The sequence below is a fragment of the Panthera leo genome, chromosome A1 (genome assembly GCF_018350215.1).
Source record: "Panthera leo isolate Ple1 chromosome A1, P.leo_Ple1_pat1.1, whole genome shotgun sequence".
Taxonomy (NCBI): Eukaryota; Metazoa; Chordata; class Mammalia; order Carnivora; family Felidae; genus Panthera; species Panthera leo.
Genome location: NC_056679.1, coordinates 160,872,275 through 160,897,114, shown reverse-complemented (window position 1 = coordinate 160,897,114; position 24,840 = coordinate 160,872,275). Strand labels below are relative to the sequence as shown.

Sequence of the window (24,840 nt, the reverse complement as noted above, 5' to 3'; positions counted from 1 at the left end):
CATAAACTGGTAAAACAAGTTAAATGAAGAAAATATTTACATACTAACAAATATAGTTATAAAACAATGTATTGTAGTTCTTTAAAAAATATAGAAACATAATTTAAAAACTATCAATTCAACAAGAAATAGAGATGTTAGCAATTTCAGTTAAGAAATCATAAGTGAAAATAAAAAACAAACTTAGAGATAAAAACTAAATAGAAATGTTGAATAGCAAAAAAAAAAAAAAGTTTTCTGATACAATAAAATGATGAAATAGACTGATTTCTTGAAATCTTCTTAAAGCCAGAGCCAAAAGCAAAACTATACTAGAAATATTCTACCTAAGTGGTTAAGACTATAAACTCTACAATGACTATATAACCTTGGCTTAGTTACTTAACCCCTATGTGCCTCGATTTTCTCATCTGTAAAATATAGTCATTATATCTACTTCATAAGGATGTTTTTCCCTCTTAAATTAAATCAGTTTCTTTAGTTTAAATGAGTTAAATAAATAGAACACATCACTCCTAAGAATCAAAGAAATCATGATAAATTTTAAAATAAAGTATAAAAGATACTGACTTTTAGAATCAGAAAATCTAACAGCTCAGTAATTAATATACCAAGTAGAAAAAATGGAAGAAATCACTACCCCCAAAACAAGAACATTTTTCAGAGTCAAGGAAAATCAAGTGAGATAATAATAATAATAAGCCTACAAAACATCAAAAACACTTAGTTTAAAAGAATTTATGTCAATAGACTGCCAGGCCATAATACTTTCTAAAAAGCCTGATCTAAATATTCCTTAGTAAAGTCAGTTATGAAAAAATACATGCAATGTAATAATTTACAATATGATTCAGATCTAAGTGATTTAGAATAGAAGCATCTACAATGTGCTTTTGAATGAGGAAAAGTAAATTAACAGTAACTGTTACGAATGTAATTATAAATGTAAATATGTGTGATATTTGAATCTACAAATGGGAAGAAAATAACCAAAAACATTTCATTCAAAAGCAAGTTTTCTTGCGTACTATGTTAAGTGGGAAGAGAAAAAGGAGACTGTTAGCAATATTGGTAAGATAGATACAGCAAAAAAAAAAAAAAAAAAAAAACACCTGTGGATTAGAACATTATCTTTAATCATGAGAATCACTTTCTCATTATGAACAAGTCCTTTTGAGGCTGATTTTTAAAACTTACCTCTTTGATAGTTGCATTTATAATAAGCAATTATCCTTGAAGATTTCTCATTTAAAGGACTGTCCTCTAAGAAACAACTTGTGTTAGAAGATGAACAGACAGCTGACTTTGCCCTGTTCATGGCTTTCCAGATATGAGTCCTTGAAGCAAAAACAAAGGGAAAATGTTGTAAGTGCAAACACTGCTGGTAGGCAATAGGAAAAAGAAACCACATATGTGACATCAAGAAGGTACATAGGAGATTTTGCTGATTGTGTAAGAAGATAGTCTTAGAAACCAGATGGACTATTCAGCCCAGGGGTACTTACCCTAGTGTTTCAATAAAACTGATTTAAGCCGGGGGCGCCTGGGTGGCTCAGTCGGTTGAGCATCCGACTTCAGCTCAGGTCACGATCTCGCGGTCCATGAGTTTGAGCCCCACATCGGGCTCTGGGCTGATGGCTCGGAGCCTGGAACCTGCTTCTGATTCTGTGTCTCCCTCTCTCTCTGCCCCTCCCCCATTCATGCTCTGTCTCTCTCTGTCTGAAAAATAAATAAACGTTAAAAAAAATTAAAAAAAAAAAAGTGATTTAAGCCGGATGACATACAAAAACAGGGCAATAGTTGTGTTTCCATGTGCAAAACAAACACCATCAGAGTTAAAGTAGATGGGTCAAACAAAGGGCATATATGCCCAGTAGCTTGGCCCAGCCAGCTCAGAATTGACAGAGGAGGGTCTATGAACAAAGTATCTAGCTTCAAAATGGAGGTTCAAGTAAAGACTTTTATCTTACTACCATGACAGAATATCAAGATATAAATGCAGAGGCTCTGGTGAAAGAAAAAGAATGTTTCTAGTTTAAGTCTAAAATGCATATTGCGTGGGGTGCCTACTGGCTCAGTAGATTAAGCATCTGAGCCTTGATTTCAGCTCAGGTCATGATCTCAAGGTTTGTGAGATCAAGCACTGCATTGGGTTCTTTGTTGACAGTGTAGAGACTGCTTGGGATTCTCTCTGCCTCTCCCCCATTCTCTTTCCTTTAAATAAATAAATAAAATAAATTTAAAAAACAAATTGGTTTAATGAGAACATTTTTAAAGAAACTAAGAATTCTATACCTCTAATATTCTTTTTTTTAAATGTTTATTTATTTTGAGAGAGAGTGAGAGAGAGCACACACACACATACACATGACCAGGGGAGGGGCAGAGAGAGAGGGAGAGAGAATCCCAAACAGGCTTCATGCTGTCAGCACAGAGCCTAATGTAGGTCCAATCTTATGAACCATGAGATCACTATCTGAGCCAAAATCAAAAGTCAGATGCTTAACTAACTGAACCACTCAGGCGCCCCTCATATTTTTAAACAATAAAATTTCATTAATGTGCATATTGTTGTAGAATACGTAACTCTTTTTCTCTAAATTAAGCTTTTCTGTTCTTCCCGTTTCAACATATGTTAGTCCTCATTGTGGCCATTTCCTCCCTTACAGGTACTAGGAGCATAGGTATAATGCTGGGCTCTTTTTTTTTTTTTTAAGTTTTTAAATTTAAATTTCAGTTAGGTAACATACACTATAATATTAGTTTCAGGTGTACAATATAGCGATTTGACACTTCCATACAACCCGGTGTTCATCAGGACATGTGTCCTCTTTAATCCCCATCACCTACTTAACCCATCACCTCACCCTGTTCACCTCTGGCAATTATCAGGTTGTTTTCAATAATTAAGAATCTGTTTCTTCGTTTGTTTCTCTCTATTTCCTTTTTTTAGAAAAAAAAATTATTTCCTAAATTCCATGTATGAGTGAAATCATATGATATTTGTCTTTCTCTGATTTATTTTGCTTAGCATTATACTCTCTAGCTCCATCCATGTCATTGCAAATAGTAATATTTTTCTTTTTATGGCTGAGTTATATTCCATTATATATATATATACATATATATATATATGTATATATATATATACATATATGTATATATATACATAATCCTATAATATATATAGTTCAATATTCTATATCAAATATTATATACACACACACATACACACACACACACACACACACACACACACACCACTCTTCTGTATCCATTCATCAGTCCATGGACACTTGGGCTGGTTCTATAATTTGGCTATTGTATATAATGCTGCTACAAACATTGGGGTACATGTATCCTTTGGAATTAGTATTTTTGTATCCTTTGGATAAATACCTAGTAGTGCAATTACTGGATCATAAGGTAGTTCTATTTTTAATTTTTTGAGTAACATCCATACTATTTTCCACAGTGGCTGCACCAGTTTGCATTCCTACCAACAGTGCAAAAGGGTTCCCTTCTCTCCACATCCTTGCCAACACCTGTTGTTTCCTGTGTTGTTGATTTTAGCCATTCTGACCAGTGTGACTTGATACCTCATTGTAGTTTTGATTTGCATACCCCTCATAGTTAGTGATGTTGAACATCTTTTCATCTGTCTATTGACTATCCATATGTCTTCTTTGGAAAGATGTCTACTTCTGTCTTCTGCCCATTTTTTGATTCATTTTTTTGGGGTGTTGAGTCTTCTAAATTCTTTATGTACTTTGGATACAGATGTCATTTGAAATTATCTTCTGTTTAGGAGGTTGCCTTTTAGTTTTGCTGATTGTTTCCTTTGTTATGTAGAAGGTTTTTATTCTCAATAAAATAAAATTATTTTGATGTAGAAGAGTTTATTTTTGTTTTGTTTCCTTTGACTCAGGAGACATATCTAGAAAGAAGGTATTATGGCTAATGTCAAAGAGGTTATGGCTGTGTTCTTCTCTAGGAGTTTTATGATTTCAGGTCTCACATTTAGGTCTTTAATCCATTTTGAATTTATTTTAGTGTATGGTGTAACAAAGTGGTCCAGTTTCATTCTTTTGCATATTGCTGTCCACTTTTCCCAAAGAGACATTATTTTACCCGTTGGATAGTCTTTTCTGCTTTGTCAAAGATTAATTGACTATAAGTTGTCATATTGTTGGGGATTTAACCATGCTACCTAAAATCTTCTGAGCCATGGACTTCTTTAAAATCAGATGAAAGTGATATAGTCAGGTCTCCATAAACAATGCACATTCATGCATAAAATATGCAAACGGTATCAGAGTATTGCCAGGCCCCTGCAGTCAGCTTAATATCTGTTCTAGAGAAGATATATTTAAACATGTCCTTGCTATTTCTGGAGTAAAATTTGCATACACTACAGCAGAATAGAGTAGCTTAATGACTAAGTGACCAGTAAGTAGTGTATGAGCAGCTTCTTGACTAGAAGGAAACCATCATACAGGAATTTTTTTCTCTTTGGTTTCTGTTAGGCCTCAGAGAAGAAAAAAAAAAAATCAAGCAGATTCCAGGATGTTATGCCCTGAGACTAGAACACTACAGACAAAATTGAAAAGGGTGAAAAAAAGCTAATATTTGGTAAACAAAATGAAATCCATGGGCCAAATATAGCTCACTACTTATTTCTGTATGTTCCACAAGAATTTCTTTCATATTTAATTTTTTTAATGTTTATTGATTTTTGAAAAATAGGAGTGAAAAAGAGGAGTGAAAAAGAGGAGTGCAAATAGGGGAGGGGCAAAGAGTGAGATGGAGAGAGAGAATCCTAAGCAGGCTCCACACTATCAGCACAGAGCCTGACATGGGGCTCAATCTCATGAACCGTGATCATGACCTGAGCTGAGACTGAGAGTAGGATGCTTAACTGACTAAGCCACCCAGGCCCCCCTGTGTTTTAAATATTTAAATGTTTAAAAGATTTTTAAAAATATATTTAAATATATGTGAAATTATATGCAATTCAAATTTCAGTGTCAAAAGTTTTATTAAAACACTTGTAAGCTCATTTGTTTACATGTTATTCCTGGGCGTTAATGCTCTATGACAGCAGAGTTGAGTAGTTGTGACAAAGACCATGTGGACTAGGAAGCCTAAACTATTTACCATCCAGCTCTTTACAGAAAAAGTTTGCTGAACTCTGACTTTGAGCATGTGAACAATTATATAATAGCAGTATCCAAATTAGGACAGTAGCTGTTCACAAAAAAGGCTAACACAAAATATACCCTTATTTTAAAGCCTACACTCCCTTTAAAACATGTGGAATGATAGCCTTGCTTCTGCCCATAGACCTTAAGAAATAGTTTATATTTTTTATTTCATATGGAAGAATATGATGCCTGAATTTATTCTATTTTTGGAATGCAAATGGTTATCTTAGAAAGTTTCTGTGCTCCTTAGTTACTCCACTGAATACATTATGAGGGTTCTATATTGATGTCCTTCTATTAAATGAAATGTGAGGCCCTTTTATAATAAACATTTTTGAAATAATTCGTATACATATGGAAAAGAGTACAATGAATAAGTCAGTGAATTTTTACAAAGTGAATACATTCAGATAACTGTCATCCAAACCTACAAAAATTTAACACTCAGAAAACCGCTACTATCTTTTCTAGTTACTATTTCCACCTCCTGACCAAAGTGGGTTCTACCATGACTTCTAACACTATAGACAGGTTTTTGTCCTTTTTATATTATCCTCTGATTCTTGCTTTTTTTTTCACTCAACATTATGTTTATGCAACTTATCTAAGTTGTATCTAGATGTAATTCACTTATTTGCATTGATCTGAAGTACCCATTGTAAGCATAGTAGTAAGAACATCTATTGCCATTTATGATCTACAGTTCTTGGAATTTTTTTTATATCAAGTTGAAGTTGACTCCTATTATGTAGAAGTAGAATTTCTAGGCTATAAGACAATGCATATTTATATTCCTAGAAGTTATTTTCATAGAATTTTCTAAAATATTGGACAAATTTACAGTGCTACAAACAAGTATAATAAATCCACTTACCACAGATTCTCACTGATATTTAAAATTGATGAATAAAAAAATCCTAGATATTTGAGTTGTGTGGAGGAATGAAGTTGTAATTTTAATTTATATTTATCTAATGAAAACCATAGTGAGAGAATTTTGTACTACCCGGCTTCAAATATCATTACAGAGCTATAGTAATCATAACGATGCAGTATTGTATGGATAGGCATAGATCAATAAATCAAAACACAAAGCCTAAAATTAAACCCTCACATGTGTGGTCTATTAATTTTTAAGAACTATGTAAATGAAATAATGTAAGAAAAATAATGTTTATTAATAAGTAGTGCTGGAACATTGGGAATTTGAAGTCAATAAACCTTCACTGTTACTTTAAGTATATACAAAAAATTAACTCAAGATGGATCATAGGCTTCAATAAGTAAAAAAAAAAAAAAAAAAAAAAAAAAAAAACAAAACCCTGGAAGAAAACATAAGAAATAAAGCTTTGTGACCTTGGGTTAGGCAAAATTTCTTAGGTTGTAAAAAGCACAAATATTAAAGGGAAAATGTATGCACTGAAGTTTATTAAAATTTAAAATTTCTCTTTGGATGACACTTAGTAAAATGAAATACAAGACATAGACCAAAAGAAAATATTTGCAAACACTTACCTGATAAAAAGCTTGAATGCAGAATATGGAGAATTTCCCTGAAGTTCAACAATAAGGTAACAATATAATAAAAGAAATGGGGCAATATTTTTTATTTAAAAATGAACAAAGAACTTCACCAAGGCATATATATGAATTGCACTGTGCCCATGACACAATGTTCAAAATTATTAATTAGGGAAATGCAAATTTAAACCATAATGGATACTAGCACATGCCTATGAGAATAGTTAATATTAGAAAGACAAGAGGGGCGCCTGGGTGGCTCAGTCGGTTAAGCGTCCGACTTCAGCTCAGGTCACGATCTCTCGGTCCAAGAGTTCGAGCCCCGCGTCAGGCTGTGGGCTGATGGCTCAGAGCCTGGAGCCTGCTTCCGATTCTGTGTCTCCCTCTCTCTCTGCCCCTCCCCCATTCATGCCCTGTCTCTCTCTGTCTCAAAAATAAATAAACGTTAAAAAAAATTAAAAAAAAAAAAAAAGAAAGACAAGACACTCCAAAGTACCTGAGAAGATGAGGAAAAACTGGGTTTTGAAGTGACTGAGGAGATAAGCAGAAAGCTGGTCAAATGAATAGCCATTTTGGAAAATAGTTTGGTAGTTTCTTAAGAGCTCAAAAATATACTACATAAGCCAATAATCCCCCTTAGGTATTTACCCAAGAGAAATGAGAATAAATGTCTACACTAAGGCCTGTATACAAATACATTTAAGGGCTATTTCAATAATAGCCACCACCACCCCCCAAAAAAACAAGTGCCCATCAACTGCAATTAAATACATTAAATAAATAAGTAAATAAATATTTCGTTAACACACCCATATGTTAATAAAAAGGAACAGACTGCTGAGACATACATCCCTATGCATCTACATGGATGTATCTCAAAAGTGTTGAACCACATGAAACAAGCCACACTCTAAGCCTACAAATGTACAAATCTGTTCATATTCCATTCAGGAAGAGGCAAACATTTCAGATGGGTGTGGATGTTTGAGAAATAGTTACTTTTTTTAAGTTGTTTTGTCATTGGTGAATTATTTTGTTTTGATGTTTTCTCTTTGCTATACAACATCCATACTGTTTGTTTGGAAAGCAAATACTTGGGTAATTAGAATTACCTGTATTGCTGAATTTACTTAGTGTAACTTGAGTAAATGTAAATCACCCATGATCTAAGCAACCTGTATGCATTAGCATAGACAGAAAATAATGGTAATTGTGGTGCTTGGATAGCTCAATAAGTTAAGTGTCAGGCTCTTGGTTTCCACTCAGGTTATGAAGTCACTGTACATGGATTTAAACTTGCATCTGGCTTCATACTGACAAATGAAGAGCCCGATTAGGATTCTCTCTCCCTTTCGGCCCCTCACCCGTTTGCGTGCTTGCATGCTCTCTTTCAAAATAAATAAACAAACAAAAAGAATGGTAATTTATGTCCTGTGTGTATAAATAGATTCTTGTTTTATATTAGATGAAGGTGAGCATTTGGCTTTTTTTTTCTGTCCAAATGTGTATTTAAATTCCACTTAATTAACATACAGTGTAATGTTAGTTTCAGGTATAGAGTTTAGTGATTCATCACTTACATACAATACCTGGTGATCATCACAAGTGCTCTCCTTAACACCCATCACCTCTTTAACCCATCCCTCAACCCCCCTCTCCTACAGGAACCATCAGTTTGTCCTCTATAGTTAAGAGTCTGTTTCTTGGTTGATTCTGAAGTTTTTATTTGAGCTTTTTCTTTTGATAAAATAATAGATCTTGAGCAGAAATATAAATCACTAAGATTGTTTGTGGATCTTGAGCACATTTTCTATATTTGCATGATTCCAATTCTTACAGAAAAGAAGTGAGGACTTCAGCTATAAATTATTTCCCAAGGTGAGATATCTCCAGTGTTTTATGCAAGTGCCAGCATATTTGGAGGAAAGACATTTTGAATTTGTTTTTCCTTTAATACCTAGTAAATGTTATTGAAATGTTTACCTCCCTTTTCACAGCATCCCTCCTCCATTTTCCACCTAATCCTCCTGGTTTCCAATATTTCAGTGTAATATACATTTGGTGCTTTATGTGAATTCCTAACAGAAGAAGGTTTTCATATCAGAAGGTAATTTTAATGATTTTATTAATCACATATTATAATATAATAATTAAATTGACACACTTGAAAAGTCAATAAATGCCATTCCTGTTCTAAACTTACTAAAAAACTTACTAAACTTACTAAAAATCATTTGTTGTTTTGTTGTTTTGTGGTCTATTTTTCAGGTGTACACCCATATTTAAGTACTTAGGAACATTTAGAAAATGTTGTTATCAAGTAGGAGATGAGGGAAATAGCACATAGATCAGCTACCATTTGCTGGGGTGTGATGAAACTCTAATAATTATGAACAAATGGAGTGAGATGGGTGAGGAGGTGACATTTGAAAGAATCTTTGGGTAGAAAGTATGGGAAAATTTGAAACATTAGCATAAGACCTGGCAAAGGGCATAACAAAAGCTTATTTTTAAGGCCACCTATTACTACAAAACAACTTTTAACCTTCAATTATAGACCACCATACATTTTAAAACACATTCAGGAGATTTTAATATATTTACCTAATTATAAACTTTAAGTAAAAAACTTTGTCATATTTAATGTCATGGTGGCTATCAGTATCAGCTTTTATAGGCTCATGAAAGTGATTGTATTTATTCCTTCCTAACTCCTCATTTAGTGACCTCACATGAGGAGCACAAAAATTGTCCTTGATGGGACAGTTTACATCAGAGAAATTGTCAAATGCTACAAATCAGTTCCTGTCCTCTCTGGAGAGCCTGTTAACAGCTACAAGCACATTGCTGCATTAAACACACACACACACACACACACACACACACACACACCTTTTTTTTTTTCTTCTAGGTGTGCAAAATAGATATTAAGTAATCTAAACAAGAAGAATTTTGAATCAACTCTCAGTATAATACAAATCATTCTTTAAATTATATTTCTTTCAGTATAGTTAACATACAGTGTTATACTAGTTTCGGATGTATTGTATAGTAATTCAGCAGTCCAATACAACAACTGGTGCTCTTCCAAGTGTGCGCCTTAATTTCTGTCACCTGTTTAACCCATTTGCCCATCTACCTCTACTCTAGTTTCTTCCTATAGTTAAGAAGCTGTTTCTTGATTTCTCTTTTTACTTTGCTTATTTGTTTGGTTTCTTAAGTTCCACCTATGAGTGAAATCATATTGTACTTGTCTTTTTCTGACTGATTTATTTCGCTTACCATTATACTCTTGAGTTCCATTCATGTTACTGCAAATGTCAAGGTTTCATTGCTTTTTGCAAGTAAATAATAAAGTATTTAGTCATAATACTTTATGACAAATATTAACAAATAATTTTATGACTAAAAAATATTACTAAATAATTGGACATTTGCAAATGGCAAGATTTCATTCTTTTTATAAGTGTAATAAATTATTTAATCATAATATTTTATGACTAATATTAACATAAACAATATTATTTATGATTAGATAATATGACTAAATAATTGTTGGACATTTGGGCTGCTTCTGTAATTTGGCTAAGGTACATCTGATATAAACATAGGGGTGCATATATCCCTTTGAATTAGTGTTTGTGTATTTGGGGATGAATGCCCAGGAGTGCAATTACTGGATTATAGGGTAGTTCTATTTTTAATTTTTTGAGGAAACTCCATTCTGTTTTCCACAGTGATTGCCCCAGTTTGCATTCCCCTCAATACTGCATGAGTGGTGATCTTGGGGTGTGAGTTCAAGCCCCATGTTGTGTATAGAGACCAATTAAAAATGAAATAAAATTTTTAAAAATGCAACAGATTTCTGCATATTGATCTTTTTTTATCCTGTGACTTTGCTGAATTTATTAGTTTTAGTAGCTTTTTGTTGGAGTCTGTATGGTTTTCTATATATAGTATTATGTTATCTGCAAATATTGAAAGTTTTACTTGTTTATTACTGATTTGGTCTTCTCTTAGTTCTTTTTGCTGTCTGATTTCTGTGCCTAGGACTTCCAGTACAATGTTTAATAAAAGTGGTGAGAATGGACATCACTATCTTGCTCCTGGCCTTAGGGGGAAAGCTCTCGTTTTCTCCATTGTGTATGATGTTCATTGTGGTTTTTTCATATATGGCCTTTATTATTTTGAGGTATGTCCCCTCTAAACCTACTTTGTTGAGGGATTTTATATCATGAATGGATGTTCTACTTTGTCAAATGCTTTTTCTGTATCTCTTAAAATGGTCTTACGGTTTTCATCCTTTCTCTTACTGATGTGATGTATCATGTTGATTGATTTGTAAATAATGAACCATCCTTACATCCCAAGAATAAATCCCACTTGATTGTGGTGAGTGACATTTTTAATGTATTGCTGGATTTGGTTTTCTAGTATTTTCTTGAAGATTTCTGAGCCTGTGTTCATCAGAGATACTGGCCTATAGTTATCTTTTTTGAGGTGTCTTTATCTGGTTTTGGCATCAGGATGATACTGGCCTCACAGAATGAATTTGGAAGTTTTCTTCATTTTTTGGGAGAGTTTGGGAAGAATAGATATTAACTCTTCTTTAAATCTTTTGGTAGAAGTCCCCTCTTAAGCCATTTGCTCTTGGACTTCTGCTTGTTGGGAACATTTTTTGATTACTGATTCAATCTCCTTGCTGGTAATCGGTCCATTAAATTTTTCTATTTCTTACTACTTCAGTTTTGGTGGGTTATATGTTTCTAGGAATCTATCCATTTCTTTTAGGTGGTCTAAGTTATTGGCATATAGTTTTTCATAATATCAAATCAATTTTTGAATATCAACTATCTGTGAGATTAATGAATATCATTTATAAGCCTTTGGTAAATAAGCTAATGGCATCAGATTTCACTTCATTGAAAATAAAAGACAAAGATATCTGATAAGAAATCTTGATAGAGTTTCACCCAGTTATCTTATAAGAAACAAATACATTGTACTGAATCTCTCATTACATTTATTTATTCAGTAATTAAGGCAGTTGGTAATTGGCAAGATCTCCTAGAAAGAGCATTTATATATAAACAAAAGAAGGTCACTGAAATTATAGATTAAGCTAAATATTATAGTGAAATAAACAGAAGTATAAAATAACTGTTCATAATAATTTAAACAAACCAATATATTAAATATCAGAAAAATACAGCAAATAATCCGAATACTAATGGAACAGAAAATTATATTTCTATAGTATCATTGCAGTGATTGATTGCTAAGCTCTTGAGCTGTTTATTCATTTCCAAAGAGAGTCATTCGTTTAGCAAATTTTATTCTTGATATGATTTTCAAGAGCTATTATTTTTCAGATAGATTTTTAAGAATGACAATGAAGAACTGAAATTACAACATTGAGTAGGCTTTGCCATGAATCACAATTATTTTAATACTAATAAGTAATATATATCAAATGACTTGTTCAGTAATTTCCATTTGTCAGATGGGATGGCTAGTCTTATAAAAATATTATATTCTTTGTTCAAGCTGTAATGTATAATTATGGATAAAATCTGGCCATTTAAAAAACCTTAAATAAAACTGTTACTGCATAATGGTCAGGCTGTTGCTTTGCCCATAAAACTTAGTAAAAGAACTGTTAAGAGTTCATGGTATTCTTTCATCCCACTGTCACTGGATAACCCCATAACTGGAGATAAAATTAAAGTGTTTGTAATGAGAAATCTCAGATATAAGGCAGTTAATAAATTCAAGACTACAAAGGATTTATTGGTATTTTTTCAACCCAGAAGTTAGTTTCCAGTATGTTTGAATGCAAATCCAGAATTTAAGATCCAATGTTGATTAAATCATAGTTAGCAGAATTTTCCTGTCTTAGCAGCAGACTAGTAGTTCTTGCTTCACTGGTTCTCAATTTATAAATAGGCACACATGATGATGCTTAAAACTACCATATTGACATCAGTCTCATTTTAAATTCAAGGCCCTGGAAATGAAATGACAGTGACTTAGCTGCACTACAAATGTTCCTTACTTAAAACAATGTTGGTGGCTTTTGAGGTGCCAGGGTAGCTCAGTCAGGTAAGTGTCCAACTTTGGCCCAGGTCATGATTTTGCAGTTTGTGGGTTTGAGCCCTGCATGGGGCTCTGTGCTGACAGCTCAGAGCCTGGAGCCTGCTTCAGATTCTGTCTCTCTGCCCCTACCCCTCTCGCACTCTGTCTCTCTTTGTCTTTCAAAAATAAATAAAGATTTAGGGGCGCCTGGGTGGCTCAGTCGGTTAAGCGTCCGACTTCAGCTCAGGTCATGATCTCGAGGTCCATGAGTTAGAGTCCCACGTCGGGCTCTGTGCTGACAGCTCAGAGCCGGGAGCCTGTTTCAGATTCTGTGTCTCCCTCTCTCTCTGACCCTCCCCCGTTCATGCTCTGTCTCTCTCTGTCTCAAAAATAAATAAACGTTAAAAAAAAATTATAAAATAAAAAAATAAATAAAGATTTAAAAAATTAAAAAAAACAATGCTGATGACTTTTTTTATGTGTATTATTTTTGAGAGAAAGTGTGAGTGGGGAAGTGGAAATCCAAAGTGGGCTCCATGCTGAAAGTGGAGAACCTGAACCCGGCCTTGAACTCATGAACTGTGAGATTATGACCTGAGCCAAAGTCAGATGCTCAACTGACTGAGATACCCAGGCACCACAAACTATGTTGGTGACTTTTTAAAATGTAGTAAAAAGGTTTTGTCTGCCACATTTTCTATAATCTATAGATTTTTAGAGGCCATTTTTATACAAGTGTTATACTACAGAAATCCTGCTAATCACCACTTCAAACAGATTCTTTGTTTCCATTCCCATTCAATAATTTAAACTCCTGGTATACAATATGAGTATGGCTAGAGAGGGACCTGTTAGGGAAATCATTACACTTTTGGATACAGAAATATTAGATAACTAAGCCATGTAGTTCTGAAAGACATTAAGAGCTTTATGATCAAGGCCTGTTAAGATAGTCAATTTTTATGTGTAATTTGTGTATAAACAAGGGTTTTACATCTTTAAAATGAGCAGAAAGTGAACCCAACCACCAACCGGAACAATTTCAGTAGAAGCTAGGATCAGCCTTAGGAACTTGAATTTCAGTGATGCACATGCTTATCAATGACTAGTTACTTGATTTGTGAACAGGTTTTTTTCTTTTGTTTTGTTTTGTTTTTTCCAGTAAATCAAGAGAAAATGAGAACATCCCTTGCAGCTTACGGTGGATACTGGTTCTTCCTAGAACCCTCTTTGTTGAAGGATGAATAAATAGAAACAAAATCCCAATCCAAAAAAATGATCTGAAACAGCTGGAAAACAGAGCATAATTTTAAATATTGAAGAAAATTCTATAAGAAAAGTAATTGTTAAAATAAATATTTTATAATGTATCTAATTTGTATTCTTTTTTTTTTTTTAATGTTTATTTATTTTTGAGACAGAGAGAGACAGAGCATGAACGGGGGAGGGCCAGAGAGAGAGGGAGACACAGAATCGGAAGCAGGCTCCAGGCTCTGAGCCATCAGCCCAGAGCCCGACGCGGGGCTCGAACTCACGGACCGTGAGATCGTGACCTGAACTGAAGTCAGACGCTTAACCAACTGAGCCACCCAGGCGCCCCTCTGATTTGTATTCTTAAAAAAATTTTTAATATGAAATTTATTGTCAAATTTGTTTCCATACAACACCCAGCACTCCTTCCAACAGGTGCCCTCCTCAGTGCCCATCATCCACCCTCCCGTCCCTCCCACTCCTCCTCAACCCTCAGTTTGTTCTCAGTTTTTAAGAGTCTCTTATGGTTTGGCTCTCTCCCTAACTTTTTTTTCCTTCCCCTCCCCTATGGTCTTCTGTTAAGTTTCTCAGGATCCACATATGTGTGAAAACATATGGTATCTGTCTTTCTCTGTATGACTTATTTCACTTAGCATAACACTCTCCAGTTCTATCCACGTTGCTACAAAGGGCCATATTTCATTCTTTCTCATTGCCACATAGTACTCCATTGTGTATATAAACCACAATTTCTTTATCCATCCATTAATTGATGGAAATCCCATAATTTGGCTATTGTTGAAAATGCTGCTATAAACGTTGGCGTACAAGTGCCCCTGTACATCAGCAATCCTGTATCTCTTGGATAAATTCCTAGCAGTGCTATTGCTGGGTCATAGGGTAGGTCTATTTTTAATTTTTTGAGGAACCTCCACACTGTTTTTCAGAGTGGCTGCACCAGTTTGCATTCCCACCAACAGTGCAAGAGGGTTCCCGATTCTCCACATGCTGTCCAGCATCTATAGTATCCTGATATGTCCATTTTAGCCACTCTGACTGGCATGAGGTGGGATCTCATTGTGGCTTTGATTTGTATTTCCCTGATGATGAGTGACGTTGAGCATCATTTCATGTGTCTGATGGCCATCTGGATGCCTTCTTTGGAAAAGTGTCTATTCATGTCTTCTGCCCATTTCTTCACTGGGTTATTTGTTTTTTGGGTGTGGAGTTTGGTGAGTTCTTTATAGATTTTGGATACTAGCCCTTTGATATGTTATTTGCAAATATCTTTTCCCATTCCCTCGGTTGCCTTTTAGTTTTGTTGATTGTTCCTTTGCAGTGTAGAAGCTTTTTATCTTCATGAGGTCCCAATAGTTCATTTTTGCTTTTAATTCCCTTGCCTTTGCAGATGTGTTGAGTAAGAAATCACTGCAGCTTAGGTTATACATTTCTCCTCTAGAGTTTTGATGGTTTCCTGTACATATTCAGATCCTTATTCATTTTGAGTTTATTTTTGTGTATGGTGTAAGAAAGTAGTCTAGTTTCATTCTTCTGCATGTTGCTGTCCAGTTCTCCCAGCACCATTTGTTAAAGAGACTGTCATTTTTCCATTGGCTATTCTTTCCTGCTTTGTCAAAGATTAGTTGGCCATACTTCTGTGGGTCCAATTCTAGAGTCTCTATTCTATTCCATTGGTCTATGTGTCTGTTTTTGTGCCAATATCACGTGGTCTTGAAGATTACAGTTTTGTAGTAGAGGCTAAGGTCTGGGATTGTGATGCCTCCCACTTTGGTCTTCTTCAATATTACTTTGGCTATTCAGGGTCTTTTGTGGTTCCATACAAATTTTAGAACTGCTTGTTCTAGCTTCAAGAAGAATGCTGGTGCAATTTTGATTGGGATTGCATTGAATGTGTAGATAGCTTTGGGTAGTATTGACATTTTAACAATATTTATTCTTCCAATCCATGAGCAGGGAATGTCTTTCCATTTCTTTATATCTTCTTCAATTACCTTCATAAGCTTTCTATAGTTTTCAGCATACAGATCTTTTACATCTTTGGTTAGATTTATTCCTAGGTATTTTATGCTTCTTGGTGCAATTGTGAATGGGATCAGTTTCGTTATTTGTCTTTCTGTTGCTTCATTGTTAGTGTATAAGAATGCAACTGATTTCTGCACATTGATTTTGTATCCTGCAACTTTGCTGAATTCATGTATCAGTTCTAGCAGACTTTTGGTGGAGTCTATCGGATTTTCCATGTATAATATCATGTCATCTGCAAAAAGCGAAAGCTTGACTTCATCTTTGCCAATTTTGATGCCTTTGATTTCCTTTTGTTGTCTGATTGCTGATGCTAGAACTTCCAGCACTATGTTAAACAACAGCGGTGAGAGTGGGCATCCCTGTCGTGTTCCTGATCTCAGGGAAAATCTCTCAGTTTTTCCCCATGGAGGATGATAGTAGCTATGGGCTTTTCATAAATGGCTTTTATGATGTTTAAGTATATTCCTTATATCCTGACATTCTCAAGGGTTTTTATTAAGAAACGATGCTGAATTTTGTCAAAGGCTTTTTCTGCATCGATTGACAGGATCAAATGGTTCTTTTCTTTTCTTTTATTAATGTGATGTATCACATTGATTGATTTGCGAATGTTGAACCAGCCCTGCATCCCAGGAATGAATCCCACTTGATCATGGTGTATAATTCTTTTTATATGCTGTTGAGTTCGATTTGCTAGTATCTTGTTGAGAATTTTTGCATCCGTATTCATCAGGGATATTGGCCTGTAGTTCTCTTTTTCTGCTGGGTGTTTGGTTTAAGAATCAAAGTAATGCTGACTTCATAGAATGAGTCTGGAAGTTTTCCTTCCCTTTCTATTTTTTGGAACAGCTTGAGAAGGATAGGTATTATCTCTGCTTTAAATGTCTGGTAGAATTCCCCAGGGAAGCCATCTGGTCCTGGACTCTTATTTGTTGGGAGATTTTTGATAACCGATTCAATTTCTTCGCTGGTTATGGGTCTGTTCAAGTTTTCTATTTCTTCCTGTTTGACTTTTGGAAGCGTGTGGGTGTTTAGGAATTTGTCCATTTCTTCCAGGTGGTCCAGTTTGTTGGCATATAATTTTTCGTAGTATTCCCTGATAATTGCTTGTATCTCTGAGGGATTGGTTGTAATAATTCCTTTTTCATTCATGATTTTATCTATTTGGGTCGTCTCCCTTTTCTTTTTGAGAAGCCTGGCTACAGTTTATCAAATTTGTTTATTTTTTCAAAAAACCAACTCTTGGTTTCATTGATCTGCTCTACAGTTTTTTAGATTCTATATTGTTTATTTCTGCTCTGATCTTTATTATTTCTCTTCTTCTGCTGGGTTTAGGGTGTCTTTGTTGTTCTTCTCCTAGTTCCTTTAGGTGTGCTGTTAGATTTTGTATTTGGGATTTTTCTTGTTTCTTGAGATAGGCCTGGATTGCAATGTATTTTCCTCTCAGGACTGCCTTCACTGTATCCCAAAGCATTTGGATTGTTGTATTTTCATTTTCATTTGTTTCCATATATTTTTAAATTTCTTCTCTAATTGCCTGGTTGACCCTTTCATTCTTTAGTAGGGTGTTCTTTAACCTCCATGCTTTTGGAGGTTTTCCACACATTTTCCTGTGGTTGACTTCAAGTTGCATAGCATTGTCATCTGGAAGTGTGCATGGTATGATCTCATTTTTTTTCTACTTACAAAGGGCTGTTTTGTGACCCAGTATGTAATCTATCTTGAAGAATGTTCCATGTGTACTCAAGAAGAAAGTATATTCTGTTGCTTTGGGATGCAGAGTTCTAAACATATCTGTCAAGTCCATCTGATCCAATGTATCAATAGGGGTCTTGTGTCTTTATTGATTCTGTGTCTAGATGATCTATCCATTGTTGTAGTAGGGTATTAAATTCCCTGAAAGTACCACATTCTTATCAATAAGGTTACTTATGTTTGTGATTGTTTTATATATTTGGGGGCTCCTGTATTTGGCGCATAGACATTTATAATTGTTAGCTCTTCCTGATAGATAGACCCTGTAATTATTATACAATGCTCTTCTTCATCTCTTGTTACAGACTTTAACTTAAAGTCTAGTTTGTCTGAAATAAGTAAGGCTACTCCAGCTTTCTTTTGACTTCCAGTAGGATGGCAGATAGCTCTCCATCCCCTCACTTTCAATCTGAAGGTGTTCTCAGGTCTAAATTGGGTTTCTTTTAGACAGCAAATACATGGATCTTGTCTTTTAATCCATTCTGATACCCTATATCTTTTGATTGGAGCATTTAGTCCATTTACATTCAGTGTTATTGAAAGATGTGGGTTTGGAATCATTGTGATGTCTGTAGGTTTCATGCTTGTAGTGATGTCTCTGGTACTTTGTGGTCCTTGCAACATTTCACTCACAGAATCCCCCTTAGGATCTCTTGTAGGGCTGGTTGAGTGGTGATGAATTCCTTCAGTTTTTGTTTGTTTGGGAAAACCTTTATCTCCCCTTCTATTCTGAATGACAGACTTGCTGGATAAAGGATTCTTGGCTGCATATTTTTTCTGTTCATCACAATGAAAATTTCCTGCCATTTCTTTCTGGCCTGCCAAGTTTCAGTAGATACGTCTGTCACTACTCTTATGGATCTCCCTTTGTGAGTTAGACATGTTTATCCCTAGCTGCTTTCAGAATTTTCTCTTTATCCTTGTATTTGCCAGTTTCACTATGATATGTCATGCAGAAGATCGATTCAAGTTACATCTGAAGGTAGTTCTCTGTGCCTCTTGGAGTTTAACGCCTGTTTCCTTCTCCAGATCAGGGAAGTTCTCAGCTATGATTTGTTCATGTACACCTTCAGCCCCTTGCTCTCTTTCTTCTTTCTTCTTTCTTCTGGAATTCCTATGATACGGATATTGTTCCATTTGATTGCATCACTTAGTTCTCTAATTCTCCCTTCATACTCCTGGATTTTTTTATTTCTCTTTTTCTCATTTTCCTCTTTTCCCATTATTTTATTTTCTAATTCACCTATTCTCTCCTCTGCCTCTTCAATTTGTGCTATGGCTGCCTCCGTTTTATTTTGCACCTCATTTATAGCATTTTTTAGCTCCTCATGACCATTTCTTAGTCCCTTGATCTCTGCAGCAATAGATTCTCTGCTGTCCTCTCTGGTTTTTCAATCCCAGCGGTTAAATTATGACTATTATTCTAAATTCTTGTTCTGTTATATTGCTTAAATCGTTTTTGATCAATTCGTTAGTTGTAGCTACTTCCTGGAGTTTCTTCTGAGGAGAATTCTTCCGTTTTGTCATTTTTGGTAGTCCTTGTGCTGGCTCCAAGCTGCAGGGCACTTCTGCTGTGCTGTCTGTAGTAACTTGTGTTGGTGGGTGGGTCCGCAGTCAGACCCAATGTCTGCCCCCAGCCCACCGCTCTGGCCACCGTCACATTGGACTGTACCTTATCTTCCCCTCTCTTAAGGGCAGTACTCACTGTGGAGTGGTGTGACCTCTGTCTGGGCTACTTGCACAGTGCCATGCTTGTGGTGCTGCCTCAATGGGATCTGGCCAAGGGCGTATTAGCTGGGGTGGATCCACAAGTTGCACAGGGGTGGGAGGGGTAGGCTTAGCTTGCTTTGGGGTCAGTGGTCCCCTGTGGGAGGGGCCCTGCAGCACTGGGATGGAGGCAGACTCATTGGAGGGATGGATCCACAGAAGCACAATGTTGGGCGTTTGCCTGGTGCAAGCAAGTTCGGTGATGGGAACAGCTTCCCTTTGGAATTTTGGCTGGGGGATAGGAGAGGGATATGGCACTTGCCAGCACTTCCCCCCACCCACCCCCCCAAGCTGAGCTGAACTCTTTCTTCCAGGGCTCAACAAATCTCCCTCCCAGTGTCCTCTCACCCTCCCTGCTCTCCGAGAGCAGTGCTGTTGACTTTTAACATTCCAGATGATAAGTCCTGCTGGCTGTCAGAACTCACACAGTCCGGCCCTTGTGCTTTTTGCAAGCCAGACTTTGGGGGCTCTGCCTTGCTGGGCAGGCTACCCCCCCCCCCACCGCCCTGGCTCCCTCCCGCCAGTCTTTGTAGCATGCACTGACTCTCTGCCCTTTCTACCCTCTTCCATGGGCCTCTTGTCTATGCTTGGTTCCATAGAATCCATTCTGGTAATCTTCTGATGGTTTTCTGGGTTATTTAGGCAGATGTGGGTGGAATCTAAGCAGTCAGCAGGACGAGGTAAGCCCAGCATCCCCTCTCACCACCATCTTCCCTGTATTCTTAAATAATTTTAAGAAGAAGATATTTAGAAAACATGACAAAATCATACACATTGATTAAAAGAAAGTATGATGATACATGGAACAAAGGAAAGGAACCAAAAACTTAATGTAGAATAAAATTTTTTTTGTTACTGTTGTAAAAAAGAAAACCATATAAACAAAGATCAATATTATAGAGAGGACAAATCCACCAACTCTTTATGAATGTATGGCTGGAGTAATAAGAGATGAAAACAAGTGATGAAAGACTTCACATTAAAAACACAAGGAATGAGTTTTCCAGAAAGGTATAAGAAAAATTCACCCAGAACAAAATGCAGTGGTGCAATAGATAAAATTATTCTTAACTTTAAAAAAGATATGAATGTACAATCGAATTAAATTACGATGTTTCAGAATTGACTAAAAAAAAAACCAAAATGTAAAAATTTTGAGCATCAGTGTTAAATCACATATTTTTTTTCTAAGTGTAGAGATGTTTAGGAACATCTTTAAAAAAAGTTTATTGTATGAGAGAGAGAGAGAGAGAGAGAGAAGAAGGGGCAGAGAGAGAGGAGAGAGATTCCAAGCAGGTTCCACATTGTCAGCACAGAGCCTGATGCAGAACTGGAACTCATGAAACTGAGATCATGACCTAAGCCAAAATCAAGAGTAGGAGGCTTCATTGACTGAGCCACCCAGGCATCCCAGAGATGTTTAGGAACATCTTAGCCAATTTATTTCACTTATACTTTCCCTATTACATATGGCTAGGATTTATAGATGATAAGAATATGACTAAATTAAGTCCAAAGGAGCTCTTTTAATAAGTTAAAAATAAAAATTCTAAGTGGTAAGAAGCATAGTACCATAGTTTAACTAACAATATTAAATCACGTATTTTAAGTTTAAAATATGCCAAAGGAGGTTCCTATAAATTCAGGAATAGAGCTTGCCAGATATATGTTTTCATAATAATAGCTATTGCATACAAATTATAGAAACTGATATTGTTAATTAAAATGGAGAAGGAATGTATTAGAAAAAATCAGGTAGTTTTTTGACTTTAATATCTTAGAAAAAGCCTGCATTTTGATACTATTTAGGTAGTAGGAAGTATTCCTAGCAAAATTCTCTTATTCTGTTCATCAAAGTAGAAATACATCTTTTTTGAATAAAAGGAAAAGATCTCAACTGAAGGAGATCTTGGAAAAGATCTTGAAGGAAATCACTGGAAAGTCTCCCTACCTAATGGATTCTTAATATTTTCTCCTTAAATTACCTAAAGTAAAATATTTCTCTAATGGATACCACATTAAAATAAGCAAACATGCAAACAACAATTCGCAGGATTTGTTCATTTGCTTTTTAAAAAAAAAATCAATTTAAGAAATTTTTGCAGTACAGCCATGACCTGATTAAGCTATAAACCCAAAGATATTATAGTGTTTATATATTTCTATAATAAAGTAGTATCCAACTCATATTTAATATTTTAACATTAAGAACAATGACTCGTTTTCATAAAAGTTGACATGTGTAGCTGTTTTAAAATAATATTGTTGATTTCCATCAAGAGTTAACAGTGTAACATTATTTACCTGGATATTGTAGTTACTAAATTTTTCATTCTGTATGACAACTGAATAGTATGAATCCAGGGTCAAGCGTTTTTACTTCAAGTTCTTTTCATACATAAATATAAACCATAGCTCTAAGTTTCATCAAAATACAGGTGGGAAAAATCACAAAGTTCTTGTATCACAGAGTAAAAAAAAAAAAAAAGTGTCATCTTAAAAAAATGATTCTAGTATTCCTAACTATAATAATACAAATACAATTGTATAAATAGACTCATACCTGCATTATTAGGTCAGAATTAAAAATTGGTCTAGCATCTTTTACATATACATTTAAATAATGAATATAAATTTATTTCTAATAACTTTTGATAGACATTACATCATAAGTATGATGAGAATACCATTTAGTTTCCAGGAGCCCTTGCCAAGAGATATCATTTGTGCTGTCCATGGTGGCAGATACCTTTGGCTCTCACATCATATCTCCTCTGTTTATATATGGTTTCACAAGGCAGCTGTAGGAAGGCTCATTCTGCATTCTGGAATGCACTGGCTGCATTCCATCTCAAATGTGTGCCACTCAATTTTCCACTTTCTGCCTCAGGGTCCCTTTGGCGCTGAGACAATCTAATTTGACCACATTCATGTACAACATAAAATGTGAGATTGTTAATGCCTGTAAGAGTGCCTCTGAAGCCAGTGAGGGGAGGGGGAGTCACTGGATAAATGCACTGGCTTCTTTTCATTCAGGTTGGCATCACTGGAGGACATTTTTACTTCTTAGAGGTCACAGCTAAGTCTTTCCTGTGGCATTAATCACTCTTATACTCATTTTCCATCTTCCCTGACTCTTCCTCTTTCCACTCCTTCACTTGTGCTTGCTGGTAGCACCTCACAATAACCTAGTTTTATCCAAGTCTAACCTCATGCTCCGCTTGCAGTGAAGCACATGATGGTCTCTCTGCCCTAGAAAGCAGACGTTCAGTAGGAGATTCTGGAACACAATAGCGTTAGCATTTGTAAACCTATCCTGTGTGACAGATTAGTGAACTAGAAAAGGTGGCATTGGGGAATGCACTAAGTCTAGCATTAAAATAGTATAAGCTCAATTGTAGTGGTAAGAAATGTAAAATTGTCTTCTTTTGGTTAGCTGCCTTAAAGCCATAAAGAAAGAATGAAAGATTCATGTCAACAAACATCACTCAAAACACACTGGAAAAGTCATGGCCATGTTTAACGTGAGTATCATTTATGGAAGCCTGGCAGTCACAAGGCAAACATTAATAAAACTCAGGGTCAAAATTCAATCATAAGTGTGACAAGGCAGACTTAAACAATCCATTTAAGTCTTCCTATTTAATAGTTTGCTAGAAAAGCTTTGGAAGAATCTTAAGGAATAACTCCAGAAGCTCAAGGATTAGGGAATTTTAGAATGGATTTATTACGAGACCCACAGCTGAAAATATTCTGTAATAAATGCTTAAAAATATTCCTTTCATTAAAGTAATAAGGAATACTCCAGTCAAGGGGTCACCATTACTTTTTAGAGGCTTAGTTGTGACCCTTTGCTCTAGATCAGGGTTGGCAGTGGAGAGGCCGTCATGTACCTGGGTTCTAGTCCTTAGAGTTCATGGGAATGATAGAATTCCAGAATAGTAGAAGACAAGTGTCAGTACTAACAAGACAAAGGAAAGACAAGGATAGTTATCACATTGGCTAGCGATACCATAAGATATATTACCTTAGCCCACAAAGATCTGTGGTAATGGCTCAGAGACATGATATTCTTAGGAAATCACAAGACCTGGTGAGAAAAAGATGAACATCAGCTCTACAGTAGAAAACAGTGATACCTAACTTAGTTTCCATGTCTGTACCATTCAGATTCAGAGCTCATTGATTGAAGGAGAAGCAGATGCCCTTGAGAAAGATTCTGAAATGTTATTATATGATTATGCAATAAGATACAATCTAAATTCTCATATTCTCCTCTTAAAAATGTGTATGTGTAAAAATTTGTGTAATAAACAGTATTCTTTGATTTAGTATCTATAAAAATGAAATCTCAGTAAAAAATACCTACGTATCTTTCAAGAAGGAGTTACTTTAAAATATTTGTCTTATCTATATTTTGGACTGCTATGCAACTATTTAGGAAAAAGGAGAACCAAGCTTTCAGTGCTGATATTAAAAGATCTATAGGACATATGGTTAATAGGACAGTAGAAATGCTTCCATATAATTTATGTAATAAAACAACTATATGCTTATATATACATAGGTAATAGTTTAAATTCATTTTTAATGAATAGAAAAATGTCTAAAAAGCATGGTCACAGAAAAGTTTAGTGCTAAGAGGGAAGTTAAGAGACTTACACTTTATAATCTACTTTCAATGCAGTGCTTGAATCATTTGACAAAGGTGATGCATCCATGTCATATTTGTATAACTTTTTTTCAAAATAAGAGAAATGAGGAATTAAAAGTATCTTTTACCTGTGTGCCCCTCCTCCTTCACATTCTTCTTGTTCCTCTTAGAGGTAACTATAATGAAGGGTTTTGTATTTATCATTCACTCATTCTCTTTTTAAAAATAATATTACACACCGGTAGTCCTAAGCAAGCATTTGACATGTGTTATGTTAATACATTATGTATGTATTCTCTGACTTACAGGTTCACTACCACTGTATTAATGAAAGTCATGTGGTTTATTTCAATTTTGGTCCATTGCAACCATATACCAGGATAGGAACATAACACAATTTATATCTAAAATAAGACTGTCTTGTCTGTATTTTTAAAAATATACATCAATAAATTATACCCTTTCTTCTTTCTCATATTGGTTTTTATGCTATAAAAATCTTTCTGTATACCACATAAATTTAATCCTAGTAATTGGATATATAAATTATTTTTTCAGTTCTGGGTA

General features: G+C 35.2%; 2 long non-coding RNA genes across 2 annotated transcripts in view; one reads left to right on the top strand and one right to left on the bottom strand.

Moving 5' to 3' along the window:
- Positions 1 to 14,096, top strand: part of LOC122201095 — a 68,490-nt gene extending 54,394 nt beyond the window's left edge. The window contains exons 2-4 of the long non-coding RNA XR_006194076.1: positions 8,723 to 8,832; positions 12,730 to 12,827; positions 13,963 to 14,096. This is a non-coding gene — a long non-coding RNA (uncharacterized LOC122201095). The remainder of the gene's footprint in view (positions 1 to 8,722; positions 8,833 to 12,729; positions 12,828 to 13,962) is intronic.
- On the bottom strand, positions 1,309 to 23,669 carry LOC122201103. Its single transcript, XR_006194078.1, has 3 exons — positions 23,647 to 23,669; positions 6,720 to 6,757; positions 1,309 to 1,337 (listed from the first exon to the last, which is right to left on the bottom strand). It is a non-coding gene; the product is annotated as an uncharacterized LOC122201103 (long non-coding RNA).
- Between the last annotated feature and the right edge of the window lie 1,171 nt (positions 23,670 to 24,840).